At 38.2% G+C, this 16,200-nt stretch overlaps 1 long non-coding RNA gene across 2 annotated transcripts; it reads left to right on the top strand.

Moving 5' to 3' along the window:
• Positions 1-211: 211 nt before the first annotated feature.
• Positions 212-1,460, top strand: LOC148691638 (uncharacterized). Of its 2 annotated transcripts, none has more exons than XR_015955297.1 (3): positions 212-280; positions 1,180-1,262; positions 1,361-1,460. It is a non-coding gene; the product is annotated as an uncharacterized LOC148691638 (long non-coding RNA). The 2 variants fall into 2 exon arrangements; XR_015955298.1 differs by lacking the exon at positions 212-280 and adding an exon at positions 458-695.
• The last annotated feature ends 14,740 nt before the right edge of the window (positions 1,461-16,200 follow it).

Genomic DNA, 16,200 nt, shown 5'->3' with positions numbered 1-16,200 from the left:
TCTCTTGTCTAAAATTTTGTTATTTATTTGTTTGGATTTTTAAATTTGGGGATGAGGAGAGTGAGTGAAAGAGGGGTGGGAAGAGTGAAGGGATGATGTGTATGGGTGTCGGGAAAAAAAACTGGGGATGGAGGAAACAATTAGGGAAAAAATTGGGGAAAAAATTAGGGTTTGTGGAGGAAACAAACCCTAAAAGAGGTAGGAGATATATATATATATATATATATATATATATATAGAGAGAGAGAGAGAGAGAGAGAGAGAGAGAGCGAAGCAAGAGGTAGTCGTTTTCATACTTATATATTTTTAATTTCTCTTGTCTGTGCATTGTTCTTTATTGCCTATGAGTACCATTTCGATCTGTGTGCTAATTTTGATTTTGCTAATTTAAATTTCATCCCCAATTCGACCTATCCCAAGTTTCCAAAACCCACAGCTCGGTTCAATTCAATTCTTCCTTTTTTTTTTTTTTTTTTTTTTTTTTTTTTTTTTTGTAATTGTTCTTGTATTGAATCGGTTTTTCAATTCTGAGGTTCTTTGGTTAATTTGGAGAATTGGGATCGAATCATTGATGGATTTTTCTCGGTTTCTTGTTTTTGTTCTGCAATCGATTGATTTTGGTGTGATTGTTAAATTTTGAATTTTGTGTTTTAATCTTAGTGGACGCTGCTGATTGCCATCGCCATGGTTTGGTGGTAAGATTAATGGGTTGCTTTTATTTTGTTTGATCGATGATCTTTAGGCGAGATACAATTCCTAATTGTGTTGGTTTGTGTTTAATTTAAAAATGAATTGGATTCAATTTCTTGTTATTGTTGATGTTCTTTCAATTCAATTGATTGTTGTTATTTTAAATGTTTATATATCATTTGATCGTGCATTGTAATTGCATGCTTATATAATAGCTCTACTTTGTGTGCAAATGCAATGCATTGTTCATTTGCTTAATGATCAATATCTTCATTCTTGTGTCTGCTACTTTAAACTCTTAACATTTTGTCTCCTTTTGATTTTATGTTTTTCATTATCAATGCGCTTGTAACCCCAACGTTTCTTTATCCACGAAGGTTCTGCTGTACAGTCAGCTTGTTTGTGTTGCTAACCATGATTTTGTTGGCACTTTATTTTTCTGAAAATCCTCTGATTTTTCTCAATGGGTATTTTCTTCATTTTGTGCAGGGCCTTGGCAGGTAATGCTCAAACAAGCCGATGGTTCTTATGCTTGCGTAGCAGAGAGTGCAACACGCTTTACTCTGGGTGAAGTATATTTCTGTCTAAACCTCCAATCGTCAGTCACTTTCTGTTAGTTGCTAGACATAATTTGTTATGCTTTAAGGCTGATTCTGTGTGTACTGTTAAGACAAAAGAAGAACTTTTGAGGGTCCTGGGACTGCAAGAGGAACAAGGAAGCTCACTGCAATTTCTTCGTAGAGGTTACAGGGTTAGCTCTAATCTTAAATGTTTTCTTTTCTCCCTCAAATTGTTTAGAAACGCGAATCTAAAAACAGATTTTTAAGGAATAATGACTTGAATTCTAATTGAATGAGATATGATCTAATATGCATAATGCTACTTAGTGGGAAGAAGATGTGGAGTGGGAAGAATCTTCTGCTCGGCGTAATTGAGCAGCTCAGGGAAATGAATGCCGGTGTACCAACAGATCACGGGCACGTAGTTAAGCCGGATCATTCTCAGATGTAATCAAGGCATGGGCAAGTGTAATCCATTGTAATCTATTATTTTTGGTTGAATTGATTCACCCACATAGGTAATCTAGTTTTGGTGTATAAAAAATGTAACTAGTAAAATTAATTCTTTATCCCCAAATGTTATTTGTTATTTTTGAATTGGATTCATCCTCCAACTGCAATGTAATGACCACCCATTCCCAATTTTACGGTTTCTATAATTTTAATAAGTGAATTTATGAAAATGTCCTTCGAGGCAAATGCGTTGACTTTGTTTGATCATCTTGTCATGTCAGGTAAGATCTATTTTCTTGGTGTATCCTCGTAGTATTCGTTACTACAAACGTGTGGACACAAACAGAATGTGATTCGGAGTTATAACGAAGATTTTATGAGGTTTTGAACGTCGAGGATATTTTGATAAAATTGATAATTAATTGGGCATGTGATATTTTTGTCTATCCATTGGGTGAGTACCATGTGGGCACCCAAAAATTCTGAAACTCTCTCTCCTCCTTTTTCTCTCCCATCCTCTCTTTCTCTCGATAGTTCTCTCACTCTCTCTCGGCTCTCCCTTTCTTCCCATGAAACAAACCACCACAGCCACCAAAATTTTGGCTTGTTGAACATCAAAACCACCATTATCTGCATGTCCTCACCATCATAAACTCCGTTGTGATTTTTGTTTCATTGAAAAAGAACCTAAAACACGAGTTCGAAGAACAAGGTTTTGGGTCGAGACTTCTAGGCGTGCTTCAGACAATTTTTAGCAATCTTTTGAACTCAAAACAGGTATAAATCGATTCCTGTAGTCGATTAGATAAATTTTCATCTTTGGATCATGTGATTTGGTTGAAAAATGAGAAACTTATAACGATTTAAGGTTTGCCCAGTTTACGGCGAACCCATGACCTTCCAGACCATTTTCCTCCCAAACTGCGTTAGCTGCCAGGGAAGGTACCAATTTGTTCGTCTCATTCCAAGCTATGATTTCTGTTTTTGAATCACTCAATTTAGTTGAGTATTGACAAAGTTATGGACGTTTAAAGGTTGCCCAGAAATTCCGGCGAGAACCTAATTTTTCCTTGGACAGCCGTCTTTCAGACCATTTTTCGGCCACCTCCGGCCACCATTTGGACTCCAAGAAGGTATAATCTTGTTCTACACTTCTCTAACTTCATTTTGGTACATTATGGGTCAAATTTGGTTGAGAAACGAGTGAGATATGGAATTCTAAAGATTGCCAGAAAATTTCTGCAGAATCTGGCGACCAGAAAGGTTCAAGAAGAGGAATATTCTTTGCAATATTCCTTGCTTTGGCTGTTGACTTTTGTTGATTCTTTTCGAGTTTTGGCCCAGGATCTAAATTAGGATAATTCGACGTCCTGAATCCATTTTTGACATCTATTTAGTGAAATTCTAATGTTTTAATGTAGTTTCATAGTTCATTGGCTAATTGGCCGGCACATGAATTTGTGAGTGGCGGAGATCCAACTGTCGGATCGTGGTAAAATTTTAGTATGTTATTCTAGAAGCATAATGTGGATCATTGGAAGTTATGGATCATAAATTCAAGGTGCAGATCTTCCAGATTATGTTATATGGGGTTATAGACCTTACCGTCGACCTTTGACCAACATTTGATTTTTGGTGAATGGGTCTTAGATCATTATAGAACGTCCTTGGGGATATGTTTTATGTAAGTTACATGTTCTATTGATAAGGATTCTGAGATGTGGTTTGATAATTGTTCTAGGTACCGATCGTTCGCGACGCCTTGATATTCGTGCTAGGGAGTTGTAGCGTGGACTCTAGGTGAGTGGGCTTTTGGTTTCCTATATATACGTATATATGTTTTCCATTTTCCCATAAATGGTTTTAAATGGTTTTATGTTTTTAGTATATGCATTAGTATAGATATGCATAGTATTGCATGACGCTGCGGACACCTAGGTAAGCTTCAGGTGGGTGCATATTGATGATAGTAATTGCAGTGTATGGTCATGTTTGGATGCATTTAGTGCTCATTATCCTTCCCGGTGTTAGTGCTCCGCCCGAGGCCAGGGCTTAACATTATTCTGCTCGGTTTTAATGCTCCAATCGAGGCCAGGGCCTAACCTTCACGTGATCATTCACCTCTCGCACCACACGCTCACCTTGGATCCAAGGCAGGTGCGAGCTTGTCGTACAGACCACATTAGGTGGTTCTAACTCGTAGGTGACTTGCGATACTTCGCATAGCCTTCACTTGATTTTAGCATTTGAGCGTATCTATTTACACCCAACCTGTCATACACATCACATTAGGTGGTTCCGACTCATGTGCAGGAATTGGTAGATGAGCTATAGGCTCAGCCGTACAGGTCACGTTAGGTGACTCTGGCTGACATATCTGTTTACATTGATTTATTTCACCTGGCTTACTTATTTCATTGCTGAGATACTTAACATGGCATATACTTGGTTTTCACTACTCTTGAGCATGATTTCTACATACGTTTGTATTATTATTTTCTGGAAACTAAACGAGTTTTACAGCGCGCGGTTATAACGTTTTCAAAAGGTTTTTATTAAAACTTTTTTCTCAAGCCCACTCACCCTTGTTTTTTGCCCCTCCAGATTTTAGTTGCTGAAACTTCGTATTGATTAGGATTTTTGGCAAATCTCAGTATAGGTGGCTACCTCTAAGGGCATGATCATTGCCCACACTACTGTACTTTACTTATGCTCTGACGTTGCGTGTGAAATGGGTTCATTCCCGCTCACAACGCACTCTTGTCTTTAGGCACTTTTAGGTTTAAATTTATTCACATTTTCCACATCACTATACCTTATGGCTTCGTCACCTTCTAGGTGTCGGCTAGCATAGCTGGATTCGGAGTCCTAGTGGACATTCCGGGTCTGGTTGTGTTAGCAAGCTTGAGGTAATAAAGGTTGGTTGTTTTGTTTGTATCCAAGCAGTGATCTACACTAAATCTGAACTAGGAGCGAGTTTCAAACTTGGCTGAGAACTATACTGGTAGTGATGTAGTGAGTCCAGGACACAGTGAGTTGAACATGAATGCCTTAACTATTGGAGTAATCCACCACATGTAAGAAAATAGCAAATTGTATTGGTAGTCTATTACGAGCTCAATATATCAGCATGATATTGGCCAAAGAATATCCAACGCTCAAGTTAATTAACAATATTAAGACTCAAGCAGTGAGCAATGTTCAAAAGATAAAGTATATTTAGTAACTCATCTTTATTTGTTAAGAAAATTAAATTAATGGCACATATAGCTGTTTTACATAAAAGTTTACCAAACACTATCATACTGCTTTAATTTTCTTTTTCCAAAAGCACTTTTACAAAAAAAGTTTACCAAACACTCTACTGCTTTATTTCACAGCTGCTTATTCTCACAACACAGCAGAAGCAGTTTTTTTTCAAAGCCCAACTATACCAAACCAACCTTTATTTTATTTGACAAGGGAACGAGAGGGGTGCGGTAGTAAAGTAGAGAGAGAGATGTGTTTGTAGGGTTGTGTAAGGAAGGGATGAATCCTTCTCCTCCAAGGAATACAAGTCCTAATAGGGAAGAATAACTAGTATCAAATCTAATCTAGGATTTACACAATCACACTTTAATACAATGTTTATAACATAATGATTAATTTACAGTTTGCAAAAACACGTTGATGTAATTTATAATTGTTGTTTGTTTGGTGTGTGGGAGTGCGGCTTGGAGTGAGCTGGGCCCTAATAATCACTGATGCATTTGATGCCATTTTCAGTTTTCAATTTAAAAATGTCACTGTTAATAAAAAAATGTGACTGTTGATTAAAAAAGAGTGTCGTTCAATGGTAGAGCTAATATAGGGGCATTGACTACAGCTAACCTTAATAATTTGTATAATGGGTAATGATAGGGAGACCAAAATTTTAAACCAAAACAGACCAAATAATGTGTCATCAATAGAAAATAAGTATGTTAATTAACATTTAAGTAATAATCCAATCATCAACAACCACATCATTAGCTTGCAAATTTGGTTTGAAAAATTTGGCCTTCCTAGCTTTATCCTTATACAATTATGTCTTTGAAATTTCATTTGACCCTACAAATGAAATTAGAAGACCTTTAATCATGTTTTTTTACGAACCACAATGTCTTATCTCTTCACACACCACAAAAATGACACACCCCGATCCGCAATGTCAACTAGGACTTTGAATCAAGCTGTGTTGGCCGACACTAGAAAGTGACGAAGCCATAAAGTGTAGTGATGTGGAAAATGTGAATAAATTTGAACCTATAAGTGCCTAAATATAAGAGTGTGCTGGTGAGCGGGAATGAACCCATTTCACAAGTGACCTCAGAGCATAAGTAAAGTACAGCAGAGTGGATAAGGATTATACCCTCAGAAGTAGCCACTAATACTGAGATTCACTATGAATCCTCGTCGATACAACTGTTCAGCAGCTAAAACCTGGAAGGGCGAAAAACAAGCGTGAGTGGGCCTAAAAATATAGTTTTAATAAAAACCTTTTGAATGCACTATAACCCTTCGCCGTAAAACCTATATAGTTTCCAGAAAATAATACTACTACGTAGGTATAAAAACCAATGCACAAGAGCAGCGATAATAATTGTAAGCTAGGTATGAAACCAATATAAAATAGTATGGTAGTCAGAGTCACCTAACGTGACTTGTACGACTGGGGCTATAGCTTATCAATCTAGGCTAGCATACGAGTCGGAGTAGGCTGGGTATAAATATGTACGCTTAAGTGCTACAATCATGTGAATGATGTGTGATAATTTGTGGGTCACCTATGAGTTGAAACCACCTATTGTGGCCTGTACGATAGGTTGGTACCAAACTTGGATCCAAGGTGAGTCTGTAGTGTGGGAGGTGAACAATCACGTGAAGGCTGGCCCTAGCCCCGGGCGGGAGCCCTAATACCAGGGTGCAACCATGATGAGCTCTAAATAAATGTGTGCATACCAATTCAATACAACCCATTCAATCACATAATACTCACCTGAAGCTTACACGCTCCTCCGTAGGATCATTTAACACAAACATATTTCATAACAATGCAACATTTAAAAATAATACATTTTCTAGACATGGCATGAAATGCAATACTCAATTTAAAACATTTCTAGAGGCCATAAAGTTTACATACACAGACACACACACACACACACACACATATACATATACTATAAAAAGGAAAAAGACCCACTCACTTGAGGTCCGTGCTACAACTCCCTAGCATGAATATGGAGGCATCACAAACGATCGTCGCCTAGAACGAATATTCAGTCATGTCTCAGAATTCTTATTGATAGAACACTTAACTTACATAAAATACATCACCAAGGATGTTCTAGAATGATTTGAGACCCATTGACCAAAAGTCAACCGTCGATCAAAGATAGACGGTAGGATCCACAACCCTACGTAACTCTATCTGGAAGATCTGCATCACAGATTTTCGATCTGTAACTTCCAAAGATCCACATTATGCTTCTAAAATATCATACTAAATTTTTATTACGATCCAACGGTCGAATCTTTGCCAGTTGTAAATTCAAGTGGCGGTAAACATTTTATTTTTCGTACTTAGGAATCCAATTCGGGAAGATCCGCACGTCGGATTCCCAAACAATGGAATTTCATTAATCAGAATTCACCTATGAAATTGGAGTATCAAACTTAGCTTAGGAAGGTTAGGTGGGGTCTCGGCCCACGCACCACCGCACACGGTGGTCGACCACCCGACTCGCCGGAAAAATCAACTATTTCTAGTAAGTCTCAAATTTCATGAAAATGAAGATCTCAATGAGTAGAGCAAGTTTCATACCTAAGGCCAAGTCCAATTTGACCATCAAAAGCCTTAAATCTGCACAAACCTGTACGAAACCTTAGAAATGGGTGGTTTTGATTCAACTCCAAACAAGCTCCCCTCCCCCCCCACCAAAAAAAAAAACCAATGCATGGGCTTTGTTCTTGAGATTGAGGAGAGTCTATTAGTGGTGGTGGTTGGTGAAGGAAGATTTGTTAAAAACAAGTTCATTTGAGCAACATCAACAACATGCAATTAACAATTAAAAGGCGGAATCATGTTTATATGCACTCAAAAACAAAACTTAACCCATGAACTTCAAAGCCTAGTAGATAGGTGAACCAAGACTCAACTCAAAACAAAGTGAGTTGAGAAATCAATACCTTTGTAGATTCCTCTTTGCATAAGCAAAGGCTAATCACCCAAAGAGAGGGTCTTCATTCCTTGCATCTTAGATCCATGGATTTGGATGGATGAAAAGGTTTCTCCAAGTTCCCAAAATTGAGAACCTCTAAGTCTCCACACCAAGGTAAGATTGAAGAAGAAATGATTGACCTTGAGGAAGTAAGATTGCTAGATGTTATCCTCAAGGGTGGCCGAAATTTTAGAGAGAAAGGAGAGCTTGTTTTCTCATCCTTTCCCCAAAAATAACCCTTAATGAATTTTGGCTATTAAGTCACACTTATACCTTAATTCATTTGAGTGGCAAACTTGTAAATAAGTCAAAACCCACTCTTTCTCTAAATGGCTGGCCTTAGGGTATTCATTGGGCTATTTGGGCCTTTGTGAATCATTATTCATTAAGTTGTCAGACAACTTAAGTCAATGGACTTGACGTTCGAAGCCCATTGGGCCTTAAGGTCCAAAACTATCCCGAGGTCTTCAACGAACTTATTTGTTTGATTAATAATCATATTAATTAATCCTTGCCATAAATAATTAAACCATTTAATTATTCTTACTCATCTCCGTTGAATCTTCAATCTCTACCTTACACGGTGTACGATCCATTAGGTTCCTTTTAGCGAGGCAGTGGGCGATTCAAACTCTTTCAAATCGATTGTGAATTGAAACTTACTTTCAATTCTCCCGTTAGTGATAATACACTTTTAGGGCTTCCACAAACCATGGTTGACGCCTAGCAGCATGTCATGGTTACCCAAGCTAATCAGAAGAGGTGGAGAACCTATTCAGTTTTAGGATTACAAATGCAATACGGTCTTTCTCTAATACAATACTCTTGACCACATTGTTTGGTTTGATAGTTTATTCATGTCTACTATCCAATGTGAGTCTTGTGCTTATATGATTACCTTGAATGTGATTTGGAACACATTCCTAAATCCCATTCATACTTTGGCCAAAGATTCTTAATCATATCATAGAGTATTCTCCCTCAAACAGTTTGAAGGTTAGAGATCCCTTGTTGCGCATTCACTTGCCTCCATGGCTAAGTGGCTTAACCCCAACGATGCCATGGACACCCTCCTGATGGAGTGACTTTGACATAATCAAAGATTAAGGACCTAACCACAAGACAACTGTGATGCCTCAGGTTAAAAGACTAATTTGCATTATCCCAACCATGAGTTCTCATGTGACATGAATATGAGAACTCTTCGTTGATCGTGTTCAGTGAACTCATTCTCTATTGAGCACCTACGTACTTGTCTTGATGTCACACACACCAATGACTCGAGACTAGTCACTCTCCCTGAGAGAAGACATAGCACGTACTGATCTTAACGGACTGTCAATGCCCAATTGACAATCCTATGATCAGGAACGTTTAGGATGTGTCAACGAAAGAATGGTCTCATGAATCTAACTTCTTTAGATCGCATTCTTCCAATCACATATTCCTTGAACTTATCGTTTAAGCATATAACATTTATATGAGACGGCTCAAACAATAATCTTTGCCCTTTACATTTAAACTACATTAGTTTGAAATGTCCGTAAAGTATCATCATATGATTGGTTTTAGGGCACATTTCCAACAGTTGGTTGAGTTTGCTTCAGGAATGGCAGAACGCCACCATGAGACCTATCGCACCCACAGGTGCTATTCTTCACGGAATGAAACCAAATCTCGTCGAGTTTGGGGTGGAATTCATGGCAAGGACGTCGTAGTGATGTTTACAAGTGATGGTTGGCCATGAAAAGATAGTAAAACGCCGTGAAAGGGATCGGAAAAGTCGCAGAACATGAGGTTGGAGATCAGGTCGGGACATGGAAATGAGTTGGGGATCCGATCGGCTGCCCGCTTAACTTTCTCCTTTGCCTTCCTTTTTCTCCTCCCCCATTGGTTCTCTCATTTTCTCCCTTTCCTAACTGGTCCAGTTCCCCCACCTTTCTCTCCTTTATCTTCCATCTCCACCGCCCATCTTTTCTTTCCTTTAATTTGGGCCACACATGTGGCTTTCCAGATTTTGCTGCAAAAATCTGGAGCATTCCAGAAAATAATAAATTTACAATTTTGCCCTCGACTTCATTCGTTAATAACTCCAAATTACGTTCCGTTTGCGCCCACGTGTTCGTACCAATGAGTACTACAAGGATACGCTAAGAAAATAGATCTAAGTGACTCAACAAGGTGGTCAACAAAAGTCAATGCATTTGCCTGGAAGGGCATTTTCAAAATTTCACATTTTAAAATTATAAAAACCGTAGTTTTTGGGTACGGGTCATTACAAAAAAGTTAAAAATTAAAATCTTATTTTTCCAACCATTATTATTTTAAATTTAACCTCAAATATATATTTAAATATTGTGTTTGTTATGGCCTATATTTAACTGACAGGGAGATGGGGCCACGGCATAAAGAAAATGTAAAGAGAGATATGTGCTTATAGGGTTGTGTAGAGGATGTGTTATTCCCCCTACGCAGTGCCTTTATTTATAGTAATAAGGGAGAGAATAAATCCTTCTTTTCCAAGAAATACAAATCCAAATAAGGAAGAATAACTAGAATCAAATCTAATCTAGGATTTACACAATCACACTTAAATAAAAAGTTTATAACACTCCCCCTTGAGTGTGTAAATACTTAAGTAGATTTGGCATCATGTAGAGTTAAGGAAGTCGACTTGTCGGCATTGATTTTGGGAACATGTTAGTCTCAAAGTGAAGTAGGAACTTTCATAAGGAACTAAGTCTCATAAAAACGCAATGGCTATGGTAAAACCAAGTAGGGACAAAATCCATAGGCTAAGGAAAAATGCATGAGAAATGGAAAGTCAAATGAAACGTCTACAGGACGTCATCAAGGATATGATCAACCCAATGTGGTTGCCTCGTCAAAACCTCGCTAGGTAGCAAAAACTCAGTGGGAAAAATGCTCCTAATCGCAAGAAAAAAGAGTACATTAAGATCAAACAAGTATACTTCAGGATACTTCCCCTGAGTTCGACATAATTCCAAAGAAAACTAACAATGTTACAACTCAGAAAGTTTACGCATGCCTATTCCTTTAAGAAGCTTCAAAAATGTCATCTTCAATAGTGATTTGGTGAAAAGGTCGGCTAGATTGTCTTGTGAACGGATTTGCATTACTTCAATCTTCTAATGCTCTTACTGTTGATTTGAGAAAAAGAACTTCGGCGCAATGTGCTTGGTGTTGTCTCCTTTGATGTAACTCTTCTTGAGCTGTTCGATGCATGCTGTGTTGTCTTCATAGATCGTCGTCGGGACGTCAACAATGAGGTAAAGATCGCAGTAGTTTTGAATATGACCCACAACTGCTCTCAGCCAAAAGCATTCCTGAGTTGCTTTGTGTAAGGTGAGAATTCTAGCATTGTTAGATGAAGTGGCAACTAAGGTCTATTTAGTTGACCTCTAAGAGATTGTGGTGCTTCCAATGATAAAGACATAACCTGTTTGAGAACACGCCTTGTGCGGATGAGATAAGTATCCAACATCAGCATAACTAACAAGGCAAGAATCAACTCAAGATAAGGGGATGCAGCATCACTCAAGGATTCGTAGGAATACAAGAAGCCCAAATTCGTAGTACCCTTAAGGTAATAGAATATGTCTTTAATACTAGTCAAGTGTCTACATGTTGGTGCATTACTGTATCTTGCCAAAAGATTACTAGCGAAGGAGATGTTGGGTCTAGTACATTCAGCTAAGTACAATAAACGCCTATCACACTTAAATAAAGAACTTCAGGCTCCAAGATCTCTTCATCATTCTCATTTGAACGAAAGGGATCTCGTTTTGCATCTAACAATCGAACAACCATAGGAGTACTCGAAGGCTTCGCTTTATCCTTGTTAAAGCCACGCAACACCTTATGGGTGTAGTTCGATTGATGTACTAGGATTCCATCCGAATGGTACTTTATCTCAAGACCGAGACAGTCTCGAGTCTTTCCTAGATCTTTCATCTCAAATTTGACTTAAGCTGCGTAGCATTTCTCTCAAGCTCTTCATGAGTTCCGATGAGGTTCATGTCGTCGACATAAACTGCAACAATCGCAAAATTGGAATATGACTTCTTAATGAACACACAAGGGCATAGGTCGTTGTTCACATATCCCTGACTAGTCAAATACTCACTCAAACGGTTATACCACATTCTTTTGGATTTCTTCAAGCTGTAAGGTGAACGCCTCAACCGAATTGAGAACATGTTCCAAGGTTTGGAAATATTTGATCTAGTCAATGTAAGTCATTCAGGAACTTTTGTATAAATTTTTGTATCAAGAACCCTATAGAGATGCACAGTTACCATATCCATCAGCTGTATAATCAATTTTTCAGAAAGTACCAAACTGATAAGGTAGCGAAAAGTAATCACATTCATAATGGTTGAATAAGTTTCGTCATAGTCAATCCTGGGGCGTTGTGATAAGCCTTGTACAACAAGACAAGCTTTGTAACACATAATTTCATTCTTCTCATTATGCTTCCGAACGAAAACCCATTTGTAGCTAATAGGCTTCACATGTGGAGGAGTCGAAGCTACAAATCTAAACACCTTATGTTTGGCAAGTGAATCGAGTTCAACTTGGATTGCTTATTTCTAGTTTGACCAATCAATTCTACGTCGACATTCATCAACGGAACGGGATTCAATGTCATTGCTCAACATGATCTTAGTAGCTACTGCATATGATAATACATCATCGATGATCACCTCATTTCTACACCAAACATCACCTTATTTCTACACCAAACATCATCCAAGCTAGCATAATGGACCGAAATCTGATAATTCTCAGGAGGTGGATTTGTCTCTTCAAGGACACTTCTGTAATCTAGAATTTCCTTATGAGTTGGATAGAATGAGTAGGCGACATTGGGATTCACGGTAGGCTTATGAAGAGCTTGTGTTGTGGGTTTCCTTTTCCGGGGGTGTGAATCCTTTGAACCAAGTGGTCTGCCATGCTTCTATGTATGGGCAGATGATTGGCTAGCCGCTAATGTACGTGGATCGGCCAAAGTGGCATCCCGGGCCCCTAAGAGGGAAGTCTATCGTACATTTGGTATATCCATCTTTGCAGGCATATTTGTAGATGGAATATGTGATCTTGTCATTCGCACTAGATTGGTGAAAACATCTGGTATGCTCTAAGCTATGCTTTGAAGATCTAATATGTGCTGCACTTCAGTTTCAAACTGAGTGGTACGGGGGTCTAAATGAGACAAAGTGGGAGTCGTCCACGATAATTTGCATCATTCTTCAAGAAAGTTGACGTTCTTATCTCCCTTAATGACGGGAAAATTGTCTCATAAAAGTGACAATCTAAGAAACAAGTGGTAAGCAGATCGTCTATTAAAGGTTCTTAAGTAATAAATGATTGAAAGAGAACCATATCCGACATAGATTCCTATCCTTCACTGAGGTCTCGTTTTTGTATGTAAGGAAGGCAAAATTGGCACATAGACCGCACAACTAAAAACATGTAGATGCGATATGTCGGGTTCGTATTCAATAACCAACCAAAGGGCGCTATATGGTTGGGTCACAACAAACCGCAGGCAGACAAACATGGCTGCGTGCAATATTGCATGGCCTCAAGCAGCGAACGAGAGCTTTGTACGTATGATCAACGATCGAGCAATCATTTGTAATTGTTTAATGAATGACTTTACCAGGCCATTCTGGGTGTGAACTTGGGATACTGGATGTTCAACTTCAATCCCAACTAACATACAACAATCATCAAAAGTTTTAGATGTCAATTTTCCAGCATTATCCAATCAAATAGATTTGATCGGATAATCAGGGTAATGAGCCTTAAGCTTGATAACCTGAGCTAACAGTTTGGAGAATGCAACGTTCTTTGTGGACAACAAGCACACGTGTGACCAACGTGTGGAAGCGTCAACCAAAACCATAAAATATCTAAATGGTCCACAGGGAGGGTGAATTAGTCCATAAATGTCCCATTGAATCCTTTGTAGAAAAATAGGAGGATTCGAACGAATCTTGTCATAAGAAGGCTTAATAATAGGCTTTCCTATAGAGACGGTTTGACCTGTGATTCCTTGAATCAGATCTAAACTTCGGGTTAGTGGATGCCCGTGTGATAATTTAAGGATACAATGCATCGCTGTTCATCCAGGGTGTCCTAAACGATCATGCCAAAGTGTAATTTTATGCGTGGTCCCAAAGGTAGGGCTGGCCACGTAGTGGCATTCTATAGGGCGTATGGTTGTAGTAGACAGACCATGTTGGAAATGTGCCCTAAAGCCAATCATATGATGATACATTACAGACATTTCACATGTTAACCTAATCTAGTTTAATATAAAGGGCAAAGATTATTGTTTGAAGCCGTCTCATATAAATGTTATGTTCTTAAACGATAAGTCCAAGGAATATGTAATTGGGAGAATGTGATCTAAAGAAGTTAGATTCATGAGACCATTCTCTTTCGTATACATATCCTAAATGTTCCTGATCATAGGATTGCCAATTGGACATTGACAGTCTGTTAAGATCAGTACGTGCTATGTCTTTTATTAGGGAGAGTGACTGGTCTCGAGTCATTGGTGTGACGGACACCAGGACAAGCATGTAGGTACTCAATAGAGAATGAGTCCACTAAACACGATCAACAAGGATTTCTCATACTCATGTCACATGAAAACTCATAGTAGTCCTTTGACCTGAGGCATCATAGTTGTCTTGTGGTTAGGTCTTTGATCTTTGACTATATCAAAGTCATTCCATCAAAGGGTGTCCACGACATAGTTGGGTTCAAGCCACTTAGCCATGGAGGCAAGTGAATACATAATTAGGGATCTCTAACCTTCTAACCGTTTAACGGAGAATACTCTATGATATGATTAAGAATTTCTGGGCAAAGTATGAATGAGATTTAGGAAGTTGTTCCAAATCATGTTCAAAGTAATCATATAAGTAAGATAATCAAATTGGATAGTAGATATGAATAAACTATCAAACCAAACAATGTGGTCAAGAGTATTGAATTAAAGAACGACTGTATTGCATTGTAATCCTAAACTGAATAGGTTCTCCACCTCTTTTGATTAGCTTGGGTAGCCATGACATACTACTAGGTGTCACTCATGGTTTGTGGAAGCCCTAAAGGTGTATAATCACTAAACGGAGAATTGAAAGTAAGTTTCAAATGACAATCGATTTGAACAGTTCTAATTGCTTACTGCCTCACTAAAATGAACCTAATGGATCGGACACGGAGTAAGGTAGAGATTGAAGAAACCACAGAGATGAGTAAGGATAATTAAATGGTTTAATTGTTTATGGCTAGGATTAATTAACATGCTAATTAATCAAACGAGTAAGTTCGTTATAGACCTCAAGTTAGTTTTGGGCCTCAAGGCCCAATGGGATTTGATCATCAAGCCCATTAACACAAGTTGTATGACAACTTAGTGGCTAAAAACTCAAAAGGGCCCATACAGCCCAAAGGCACAAGGAGGCCGTCCATATAGAAAAGGAAATGGGTTTTGTTGTTTTTTTTGTTTTTTTTTTTTGTCACTTAGTTGAAGGGACTATATAAAGGACTTTATAACATTTTCATCATTAGGGTTTTCTAAGGGAAAAGAAGAGAACACAAAAGCTCTCTCTTCTCTAATGAAGGTCGGCCACCCTAGGGAGAGATTACTAGCATCTATCCTAGGTCACTCATCTCTTCATCAAAGCTCTCATTGGTGTGGAGACTTAGAGGTTCTCTATTTTGGGAACTTGGAGAATCCGTTGATCCATCCTCCTCCAAGAAATCCATGAAGCTAAGAAGTAAGGAATGAAGGTCCTCTCTCACATGGGTGATTAACCTTTGCTAAGCAAAGAGGTGCTTTAAAGGTATAAAGAAATCTCAACTCTTTCTCTTAGATCTTGAGTTGAGTCTTGGTTCACCATAACTACTAGGCTTTGAATTTCATGGGTAAAGTTTTGTTTTTAAGTGCATACAAGCATGATTCCGCCTTTTAATTGTTAATTGCATGCATAGATGTTGCTCAAATGAACTAGTTTTCCCAAACATTTCCTTCCAGTGGTATCAAGAGCCTAGCTCTAGTAGTTGGTGAATCCTTTTGGGCTTTGTATTTTCATAGTTTATGATTTGAATGTTGTAATTGTTGTAAGCTTTATTCTTGCTTCTTATGTAAATTTTGTTAAAAAATTTGCCATCTCAAATGTTGTAGATGTAGTTCATATGAGCATGAATTTTGG

Source organism: Pyrus communis, chromosome 13, assembly GCF_041283825.1.
Source record: "Pyrus communis isolate YQ-2024b chromosome 13, ASM4128382v1, whole genome shotgun sequence".
Lineage (NCBI taxonomy): Eukaryota > Viridiplantae > Streptophyta > Magnoliopsida > Rosales > Rosaceae > Pyrus > Pyrus communis.
Note: the sequence above shows the minus strand (reverse complement) of the source record. Positions and strands in the feature narration are given on the sequence as shown.